We start from the raw sequence: 12053 nt of genomic DNA on the forward strand, positions 1-12053 counted from the left end.
GTTAGGGACAGCTTGGTTTAGCCGCTTAGACCAGGATTTTATTCCTTTAGGCCCTCCTATCCACTGATGCTCAAAGCCTTGGGGTCCTTTTTAATTGCCCTTGCCTTTTGGTTTTAAGGGTTATTGGCTTTTTGCTCTTGCCTCTTGGTTTTAAGAGCTTTGGCTTTTTCTGCTTGCTTTTTCTTTTTCTTTCTATTTTTTTTCCGCCTAATTTTTTTTCTGCAAGCTTTGTTCTTTGCTGCTTTTTCTTGCTTCAAGAATCATTTTTATGATTTTTCAGATTATCAAATAACATGTCTCCTAGTCATCATTCTTTCAAGAGCCAACATATTTAACATTCTTAAACAACAACTTCAAAAGACATATGCACTGTTCAAGCATACATTCAGAAAACAAGAAGCATTGTCACCACATCAATATAATTAAACTAAGTTCAAGGATAAATTCGAAACTCATGTACTTCATTTATAACTTTAAGACAAATTTACTAACTACTAATGATCATGTAATGAAGACACAAACATAGATAAGCACATAACATAGAAAACGAAAAGTAGAAGAATTAAGAACAAGGAATGAATCCACCTTAGTGATGGTGGCATTTCCTTCTTGAGGAATCAATGATGTCCTTGAGCTCTTCTATGTCTCTTCCTTGCCTTTGTTGCTCCTCCTTCAGTGCTTTTAGATCTTCTCTGATTTCATGAAGGATGATGGAGTGCTCTTGATGTTCCACCCTTAGTTGCTTCCAATAATTGTGTGGAAGAAAATGTATCCCTTGAGGTATCTCAGGGATCTCTTGATTTGCAGTCAAATGTTCTACCACTGAGCTATAGACCCTTGATGGAAGCTTTTGTCTTCCCTTTCCTCTTTCTAGAGGTTTCTCTGGCCTTAGGTACCATCAATGGTTATGGAAAAAACAAAAAAGCTATGCTTTTACCACACCAAACTTAGAATGTTGCTCGCCCTCGAGCAAAAGAAGAAAGAATAGAAGAATAAGAAGAAGATATGGAGGAGATGGATGGGAGTGTGTATTCGGCCATATGGGTGGGATTGGGTGGGAGAGAGATGTTGAATTTTTGAAGGTAGTGGGTGTATGGATGTGAGTGGTAAATGCAAAAAAAAGAAGGGATGATCATGAATGGAAAGAGAGATGATGAGGTAGGTGGGGATCCTGTGGGGTCCACAGATCCTGAGATGATCCTGTGGGGTCCACAGATCCTGAGGTGTCAAGGCATTTACATCCCTGCACCAATTTAGGCATGTAAAATGCCCTTGCACACAACTCTGGGCGTTCAGCACCAGGTTGGTGCCCATTTTGGGCGTTCAACGCCCCTTTGCTGCCATTTCTGGCGTTGAACGCCAGAACCATGCTTGTTCTGGGTGTTCAGCGCCAGGATGCTCCCATTCTGGGCGTTCAGCGCCAGAACTATGCTCTGTTCTGGCGTTTGAACGCCAGACAGATGCTCCTCCAGGGTGTGATTTTTCTTCTGCTGTTTTTGATTCCGTTTTCAATTTTTATATTTATTTTGTGACTCCTCATGATCATGAACCTATAAAGACACATAACTAAGAAAAATATAGTTAGATAAATAAACATTGGGTTGCCTCCCAACAAGCGCTTCTTTAATGTCAATAGCTTGACAGTGGGCTCTCATGGAGCCTCACAGATGTGCAGAGCTTTGTTGAGACTCTCCAACACCAAACTTAGAGTTTGGATATGGGAGTTCAACACCAAACTTAGAGTTTGGTTGTGGCCTCCCAACACCAAACTTGGAGTTTGACTGTGGGGGCTCTGGTTGACTCTGCTTGGAGAGAAGCTTTTTCTGCTTCCTCTCCATGGTTGCAGAGGGAGATCCTTGAGTTTTAAACACAAGGGAATTCTCATTCCATTGAAGGAATATTTCACCTCTGTCAACATCAATCACAGCTCTTGCTGTGGCCAGGAAAGGTCTTCCTAGGATGATGGATTCATCCTCTTCCTTTCCAGTATCCAGGACTATGAAATCAGCAGGGATGTAAAGGCCTTCAACCTTTACTAACACGTCCTCTACTTGTCCATAAGCCTGTTTTCTTGAGCTGTCTGCCATCTCTAATGAGATTTTAGCAGCTTGCACCCCATAGATTCTCAGTTTCTCTATTACAGAGAGGGGCATGAGGTTTATTCCTGAACCAAGGTCACACAGAGCCTTAAAGATCATGGTGCCTATGGTACAGGGTATTATGAACTTTCCAGGATCCTGTCTCTTCTAAGGCAATGTCAGTTGATCCAGATCACTTAGTTCATTGATGAACAAGGGAGGTTCAACTTCCCAAGTATCAATGCCAAATAATTTGGCATTTAGCTTCATGATTGCACCAAGAAACTTGGCAGTTTTCTCTTCAGTAACATCCTCATTCTCTTCAGAAGAGGAATACTCATCAGAGCTCATGAAGGGCATAAGGAGGTTCAATGGGATCTCTATGGTCTCTAGATGGGCCCCAGAGTCCTTTGGTTCCTCAGAGGGAAGCTCCTTATTGACCACTGGACGTCCCAGGAGGTCTTCCTCCTTGGGATTCACGTCCTCTCCTCTCCTCACAGGTTCGGCCATGATGCTTATGTCAATGGCCTTGCACTCTCCTTTTGGATTCTCTTCTGTATTGCTTGGGAGAGTACTAGGAGGGATTTCAGTAATCCTTTTACTCAGCTGGCCCACATGTGCTTCCAGATTTCTAATGGAAGACCTTGTTTCATTCATGAAACATATAGTGGCCTTAGATAGATCAGAGACTAGATTTGCTAAATTAGAAGCATTTTGTTCAGAGTTCTCTGTCTGTTGCTGAGTGGATGATGGAAAAGGTTTGCTATTGCTAAACCTGTTTCTTCCACCATTATTAAAGCCTTGTTGAGGCTTTTGATCCTTCCATGAGAAATTTGGATGATTTCTCCATGATGAGTTATAGGTGTTTCCATAAGGTTCACCTAAATAATTTACCTCTGCTATTGCAGGGTTTTCAGGATCGTAAGCTTCTTCTTCAGAAGATGCCTCTTGAGTACTGTTGGATGCAGCTTGCATTCCATGCAGACTCTGAGAGATCATATTGACTTGCTGAGTCAATATTTTATTCTGAGCCAATATGGCATTCAGAGTATCAACCTCAAGAACTCCCTTCTTCATAGGCGTCCCATTACTCACAGGATTCCTTTCAGAAGTGTACATGAACTGGTTATTAGCGACCATGTCAATGAGTTCTTGAGCTTCTGCAGGCATTTTCTTTAGGTGAATGGATCCACCTGCAGAAGTATCCAATGACATCTTAGATAACTCAGACAGACCATCATAGAATATATCCAGGATGGTCCATTCTGAAAGCATGTCAGAAGGACACTTTTTGGTCAACTGTTTGTATCTTTCCCAAGCTTCATAGAGAGATTCACCTTCTTTCTGTCTGAAGGTTTGAACATCAGCTCTAAGCTTGCTCAGCTTTTGAGGAGGAAAGTACTTGGCTAAGAAAGCCGTGACTAGCTTATCCCAAGAGTTCAGGCTGTCTTTGGGTTGAGAATCCAACCATAATCTAGCTCTGTCTCTTACAGCAAAAGGGAAAAGCATGAATCTGTAGACTTCAGGATCTACTCCATTAGTCTTAACAGTATCACATATCTACAAGAATTCAGTTAAGAACTGAAAAGGATCTTCGGATGGAAGTCCATGAAACTTGCAGTTCTGCTGCATCAGAGAAACTAATTGAGGTTTCAGCTCAAAGTTGTTTGCTCCAATGGCAGGAATGGAGATGCTTCTTCTATGTAAATTGGAATTAGGTGCAGTAAAGTCACCAAGCATCTTCCTTACATTATTATTATTTTCGGCTGCCATCTCCTCTGCCTGTTCGAAAATTTCTGAAAGGTTATCTCTGGATTGTTGTATTTTAGCTTCTCTTAATTTTCTCTTCAGAGTCCTTTCAGGTTCTGGATCTGCTTCCACAAGAATGTTCTTATCCTTGCTCCTGCTCATATGACAAAGAAGAATGCACAGAAAAATAATAACAATAATAGAGATCCTTTATTCCATAGTATAGGGATCCCTGTGTGAGTAGAAGAAGAGGGGGAGACAAAGAATGTAATATAATGGAAGAAACACAATTGTGAGGAGGCTAGAGATGTGAGATGAGATGTTAGGATATGAATGAATAAATAGAGTAAGATGGGGGAGGGAAATTTTTCGAAAATTATTTTGAAAAAGAGTTAGTGATTTTTGAAAATAGTTTTTGAAAAATGTTTAGTATTTTTTTTCGAAAATTTTTTTGAAATAAAAAATAAAAATTAAAAATAATTAGTTAATTAAAAAGAAATTTTGAAAAAGAGGGAATATATTTTCGAAAATTAGAAAGAGAGAATTAGTTAGGTGGTTTTGAAAAAGTTAAGAAACAAACAAAAAGTTAGTTAGTTAGTTGAAACAAATTTTGAAAACCAATTTTGAAAAGATAAGAAGTTAGGAAGTTAGAAAAGATATTTTGAAAAGATATTTTGAAAAGATATTTTTGAAAAAGATAAGATAAGAAGATATTTTTGAAAAGATATGATAGAAATTAGTTTTTGAAAAAGATTTGATTTTTAAAATCACAATTAATGACTTGATTCACAAGAAATCACAAGATATGATTCTAGAACTCAAAGTTTGAATCTTTCTTAACAAGCAAGTAACAAACTTGAAATTTTTGAATCAAAATATTAATTGATTAGTTATTTTCGAAAATTTTATATAAAAATAAGAAAAAGATTTTTGAAAAATATTTTTGGAATTTTCGGAAATAACTAATAATTTTGAAAAAGATTTGATTTTTTTTGAAAAAGATTTTGAAAAAGATAAGATTTTCAAATTGAAAATTTGATTTGACTCATAAGAAACAACTTGATTTTAAAAATTTTTGAAAAAGTCAATCCAAATTTTCGAATTTGATGAGAGAAAAAGGGAAAGATATTTTTTTTTATTTTTGAATTTTTATGATGAGAGAGAAAAACAAGAAAAATAATGCAATGCATGGCAATTTTAGATCAAAACTATGAATGTGTGCAAGAATGCTATGAATGTCAAGATGAACACCAAGAACACCGTGAATATCATGATGAACATCAAGAACATATTTTTGAAAAGATTTTTTAATGCAAAGAAAACATGCAAGACACCAAACTTAGAAATCTTTCATGTTTAGACTCTAATAAATAAAAAATGTACATGTAAAACAAGAAAAGACACAAAACAAGGAAAACATCAAGATCAAACAAGAAGACTGACAAAGAACAACTTGAAGATCATGAAGAACACTATGAATGCATGAAATTTTCAAAAAATGCAAGATGCACATGCATTTGACACCAAACTTATAACATGACTCAAGACTCAAACAAGAAACACAAAATGTTTTTGATTTTTATGATTTTCTAATTTTTTTTTGTATTTTTTTTTCGAAAATTATTTGAAAAACAAAAATAAGGATTTCAAAATTTTTAATATGAATTCCAGGAATCTCGCCATGTTAGTCTTAAAGCTCCAATCAAAGGGTCAGACATGGCTTAATAGCTAGCTAAGCTTTAGCATATAATTACATGGACTGGAGTGATTAGTTGAATGCCAATCCCAAAGTAGTTTGGGTATGGCTTTACAGCCAGATAGGCTTCAACATGCTTCATGAAACACTAGAATTCATTCTTAAAAATTTTGAAGAAAAATAATATTTTTGAAAACATTTTTTTTTTCGAAAACAAGTGAGAAAATTTTGAAATATTTTTGAAAAATTTTTGAAAAGAAAACAAAAAGAAAATTACCTAATCTGAGCAACAAGATGAACCGTCAGTTGTCCAAACTCGAACAATCCCCGGCAACGGCGCCAAAAACTTGGTGCACGAAATTGTGATGTCACATTCATAATTTGTCACAACTTCGATACAACTAACCAGCAAGTGCACTGGGTCGTCCAAGTAATACCTTACGTGAGTAAGGGTCGAATCCCACGGAGATTGTTGGTATGAAGCAAGCTATGGTCACCTTGTAAATCTCAGTCAGGCAGATATAAAGTGATAATGGTGTTTTCGAATATTATACAATAAAATAGGGATAGAGATACTTATGTAAATCATTGGTAGGAATTTCAGATAAGCGAATGGAGATGCTTTTCTTTCCTCTGAACCTCTGCTTTCCTACTATCTTCATCCAATCAGTCTCACTCCTTTCCATGGCTAGCTTTATGTGATACATCACCACTGTCAATGGCTACTTTCGGTCATCTCTCGGGAAAATGATCCAGTGCTCTGTCACGGCACGGCTAATCGTCTGGAGGCATCACCCTTGCCAATGGCTTCATCTTATCCTCTCAGTGAATAATATGCTCACGCACCCTGTCACGGCACGGCTATTCATCTGTCGGTTCTCGATCATGCTGGAATAGGATTTACTATCCTTTTGCGTCTGTCACTAACGCCCTGCAATCGCGAGTTAGGAGCTCGTCACAATCATTCATTCATCGAATCCTACTCAGAATACCACAGACAAGGTTTAGACCTTCCGGATTCTCTTGAATGCCGCCATCATTCTAGCTTACGCCATGAAGATTCCGGTTAAGAGATCTAAGAGATATTCATTCTAGCTTATTTCATGTAGAACGGAAGTGTTTGTCAGGCACGTGTTCATAGGGGAGATGGTGATGAGCGTCACACATAATCATCACCTTCATCACGTTCTTGGGTGCGAATGGATATCTTAGAAGCGAAATAAGATGAATTGAATAGAAAACAGTAGTACTTGCATTAATCTTTGAGGAACAGCAGAGCTCCACACCTTAATCTATGGAGTGTAGAAACTCTACCGTTAAAAATACATAAGTGAAAGGTCCAGGCATGGCCGAGATGGCCAGCCCCCAAAACGTGATCAAAGGATCATAAGGTAATCCAAAGATGCCTAATACAATAGTAAGAGGTCCTATTTATAATAAACTAGCTACTAGGGTTTACATGAGTAAGTATTTGATGTATAAATCCACTTCCGGGGCCCACTTGGTGTGTGTTTGGGCTGAGCTTAAGTGTTGCACGTGCAGAGGCCAATTGTGGAGTTGAACGCCAGTTTTTGTGCCAGTTTGGGCGTTCAACTCTGGTTTTGGATCCTTTTCTGGCGCTGGACGCCAGATTTGGTTAGAAAGCTGGCGTTGAACGCCAGTTTACGTCGTCCATTCTTGGCCAAAGTATGGACTATTATATATTGCTGGAAAGCCCTGGATGTCTACTTTCCAACGCAATTGGAAGCGCGCCATTTCGAGTTCTGTAGCTCCAGAAAATCCACTTTGAGTGCAGGGAGGTCAGAATCCAACAGCATCAGCAGTCCTTTTTCAACCTCTGAATCTGATTTCTGCTCAAGTCCCTCAATTTCAGCCAGAAAATACCTGAAATCACAGAAAAACACACAAACTCATAGTAAAGTCCAGAAATGTAAATTTAACACAAAATCTATTAAAAACATCCCTAAAAGTAACTAGATCCTACTAAAAACATACTAAAAACAATGTCAAAAAGCGTATAAATTATCCGCTCATCAAGAGGCACTTGAGCAAATACCCTCTTATGCCAAGTTCATGAAAGATATCTTGAGTCATAAGAAGGATTGGAGAGAAACTGAAAGAGTTCTCCTCACTGAAGAATGCAGTGCAGTCATTCTGAAAAGCTTCTCAGAAAAGCTTAAAGATCCCGGGAGCTTTATGATACCATGCATATTAGAGGGTAACTGCACCAAGATAGCTCTATGTGATATTGGGGTAAGCATCAACCTAATCCCTGCATCCACTATCAGAAAGCTTGTCTTGACTGAAGAGGTCAAACCAACCTGGATCTGTCTTCAACTTGCTGATGGCTCCATTAAATACCCATCAGGCATAATTGAGGACATGATTGTCAAGGTTGGGCCATTTGCCTTCCCTACTGACTTTGTAATGCTGGAAATGGAGGAGCACAAGAGTGCAACTCTCATTCTAGGAAGACCATTCCTAGCAACTGGACGAACCTTCATTGACGTCCAAAAAGGGGAGATAACCCTGAGAGTCAATGAAGATGAGTTTAAGTTGAATGTTGTCAAAGCTATGCAACATCCAGACACAACAGACGACTGCCTGGGCGTTGATATTATTGACTCCCTGGTGGAAGAGGTCCATATGACTGAGAGTCTCGAATCAGAGCTAGAGGACATTTTTAAAGATGTTCAGCCTGATCTGGAGGAACCAGAGGAAATAAAAGAACCTCTGAAAACTCCTCAAGAAGAGGAGAAACCTCCTAAACCCAAGCTCAAACCACTACCACCATTCCTGAAATATGCATTTCTGGGAGAAGATGACACTTTTCCTGTAATCATAAGCTCTGCTTTAGGGCCACAGGAAGAGAAAGCACTAATTCAGGTGCTAAGGACACACAAGACAGCTCTTGGGTGGTGCATAAGTGATCTTAAGGGCATTAGCCCAGCCAGATGCATGCACAAGATCCTATTGGAGGATGATGCTAAGCCAGTGGTTCAACGACAGAGGCGGCTAAATCCCGCCATGAAGGAGGTGGTGCAGAAAGAGGTCACTAAGTTACTAGAGGCTGGGATTATCTATCCTATTTCTGATAGCCCCTGGGTGAGCCCTGTCCATGTTGTCCCTAAGAAGGGAGGAATGACAGTGGTTCATAATGAAAAAAATGAACTGGTTCTTACAAGAACAGTTACAGGGTGGCGTATGTGTATTGACTATAGAAGGCTCAATACAGCCACCAGGAAGGATCATTTTCCTTTACCATTCATAGACCAGATGCTAGAGAGACTAGCAGGTCATGAATATTACTGCTTTTTGGATGGCTATTCAGGTTACAACCAAATTGCAGTAGATCCTCAGGACCAAGAGAAAACAGCATTCACATGTCCTTCTGGAGTGTTTGCCTACAGAAGGATGCCTTTTGAGACCCTGAAAGCTAAGCTGGTCACAGCACTAGTTATTTCTGTACCAGACTGGACATTACCCTTCGAACTAATGTGTGATGCCAGTGACCATACCATTGGTGCAGTATTGGGACAGAGGCATAATAAGCTTTTGCATGTCATTTATTATGCTAGCAGTGTTTTAAATGATGCCCAGAAAAATTACACAACCACAGAAAAAGAATTACTTGCAGTGGTTTATGCCATTGACAAGTTTAGATCCTACTTAGTAGGATCAAAAGTGATTGTGTATACTAACCATGCTGCTCTTAAATATCTACTCACAAAGCAGGATTCAAAGCCCAGGCTCATAAGATGGGTGTTGCTTCTGCAAGAGTTTGATATAGAAATAAGAGACAGAAAAGAAACAGAGAATTAAGTAGCTGATCACCTGTCCCGGATAGAACCAGTTGCAGGAGCATCCCTCCCTCCTACTGAGATCTCTGAAACCTTTCCGGATGAGCAATTGTTTGCTATTTAGGAAGCTTTGTGGTTTGCAGACATTGCAAACTATAAGACACAAGGTTCTCCTTCTGTAACCATGGAGAAGAAGCATGAAAAGCTTCTCTCACTGCAGAGTCAACCAAATCCCCCATAGTCAAACTCTAAGTTTGGTGTTGGGAAGCCACAACCAAACTCTAAGTTTGGTGTTGAACCCCCACATTCAAACTCTAAGTTTGGTGTTGGGAGGTCCCAACCTTGCTCTGATTATCTGTGAGGCTCCATGAGAGCCCACTGTCAAGCTATTGACATTAAAGAAGCGCTTGTTGGGAGGCAACCTAATGTTATTTAATTATATCTATTTATTTTCCATGGCTATTTTATGTTTTCTTTAGGTTGATGATCATGTGAAGTCACAAAAAAAATGGAAAATAAAAAACAGAATGAAAAACAGCATGAAAAATAGCACACCCTGGAGGAAGATCATTCTGGCATTTAAACGCCAGAAACAAGCATCTGTCTGGCGTTTAACGCCAGAAACAAGCATCAGTCTGGCGTTAAACGACAGAAACAGGCTACATTTGGGCGTTTAACGCCAGAAACAGGCAGCAGTCTGGCGTTAAACGCCAGGATTGCACAGTAAGGGCATTTTGTACGCCTAATTGGAGCAGGGATGCTAAATCCTTGACCCCACTGGATCTGTGGACCCCACAGGATCCCCACTGGTGCACGAAATTGTGATCTCAGGCAACGACGCCAGAAACTCTGTACGCACATCTTAGTAAATCGTTTTTCATTCACAACTTCGATACAACTAACCAACAAGTGCACTGGGTCGTCCAAGTAATAAACCTTACGTGAGTAAGGGTCGATCCCACGGAGATTGTTGGTATGAAGCAAGCTATGGTCACCTTGTAAATCTCAGTCAGGCGGATATAAAATAGTTATGGAGTTTTCGAAAATAAATAATAGATAGAAAATAAGGATAGAAATACTTATGTAATTCATTGGTTAGAATTTCAGATAAGCGTATAGAGATGCAATCGTTCCTCTGAACCTCTGCTTTCCTGCTGTCTTCATCCAATCAATCTTACTCCTTTCCATGGCTGGCTTTATGTAAGGGCATCACCGTTGTCAAAGGCTACATCCCATCCTCTTGTGAAAATGTTCCAAATGCTCTGTCACAGCACGGCTAATCATCTTAGGTTCTCGATCATACTGGAATAGGATTCACCCTCCTTTTGCGTCTGTCACTACGCCCAGCACTCGCGAGTTTGAAGCTCGTCACAGTCATTCAATCCCTGAATCCTACTCGGAATACCACAGACAAGGTTTAGACTTTCCGGAATCTCATGAATGCCGCCATCAATCTAGCTTACACCACGAAGATTCTGATTAAGAGATCCAAGAGATACTCATTCAATCTAAAGTAGAACGGAAGTGGTTGTCAGGCACGCGTTCATAGGGAATGATGATGATTGTCACGTTCATCACATTCAGGTTGAAGTGCGAATAAATATCTTAGAAGCGGAATAGGTTGAATTGAATAGAAAACAGTAGTACTTTGCATTAATCTTTGAGGAACAGCAGAGCTCCACACCTTAATCTATGGAGTGTAGAAACTCTAGCGTTGAAAATACATAAGTGAAAGGTTTAGGCATGGCCGAATGGCCAGCCCCCAAAACGTGATCAAAGATGATCCGAAGATCATAAGATGTTCCAAGATGTCTAATACAATAGTAAAAAGTCCTATTTATAATAAACTAGCTACTAGGGTTTACAGAAGTAAGTAATTGATGTATAAATCCACTTTCGGGCCCCACCTGGTGTGTGCTTGTGCTGAGCTTGAATGTTACACGTGCAGAGGCTCTTTCTGGAGTTGAACGCCAGGTTGTAACGTACTTCTGGCGTTCAACTCTGATTTGTGACTTGTTTCTGGCGTTTAACTCCAGACAGCAGCGTAGAACTGGCATTCAATGCCCTTTTACGTCGTCTAAACTCGGTCAAAGTATGGACTATTAATCATTGCTGGAAAGCCCTGGATGTCTACTTTCTAACGCAATTGAAAGAGCGCCATTTTGAGTTCTGTAGCTTCAGAAAATCCACTTTGAGTACAGGGAGGTCAGAATCCAACAGCATCAGCAGTCCTTCTTCAACCTCTGAATCTGATTTTTGCTCAAGTCCCTCAATTTCAGCCAGAAAATACTTGAAATCACAGAAAAACACACAAACTCATAGTAAAGTCCAGAAATGTGAATTTAACATAAAAACTAATGAAAACATCCCTAAAAGTAACTAGATTCTACTAAAAATATACTAAAAACAATGCCAAAAAGCGTATAAATTATCCGCTCATCACAACACCAAACTTAAATTGTTGCTTGTCCCCAAGCAACTGAAAATCAAATAGGATAAAAAGAAGAGAATATACTATAAATTCCAAACTATCAATGAAACATAGCTCCAATTAAATGAGCGGGACTTGTAGCTTTTTTCCTCTTGAATAGTTTTGGCATCTCACTTTATCCATTGAAGTTCAGAATGATTGGCTTCTATAGGAACTCAGAGTTCAGATAGTGTTATTGATTCTCCTAGTTCAGTATGATGATTCTTGAACACAGCTATTTTATGAGTCTTGGCCGTGGC

At 39.3% G+C, this 12053-nt stretch overlaps 1 non-coding gene across 1 annotated transcript; it reads left to right on the forward strand.

Annotated features, from left to right (window-relative positions):
* The first annotated feature begins 3347 nt into the window (after positions 1–3347).
* On the forward strand, positions 3348–3455 carry LOC112788253 (small nucleolar RNA R71). Its single transcript, XR_003195625.1, has one exon. It is a non-coding gene; the product is annotated as a small nucleolar RNA R71 (small nucleolar RNA).
* Positions 3456–12053: the final 8598 nt, after the last annotated feature.

The sequence above is a fragment of the Arachis hypogaea genome, chromosome 20 (genome assembly GCF_003086295.3).
Source record: "Arachis hypogaea cultivar Tifrunner chromosome 20, arahy.Tifrunner.gnm2.J5K5, whole genome shotgun sequence".
Taxonomy (NCBI): domain Eukaryota; kingdom Viridiplantae; phylum Streptophyta; class Magnoliopsida; order Fabales; family Fabaceae; genus Arachis; species Arachis hypogaea.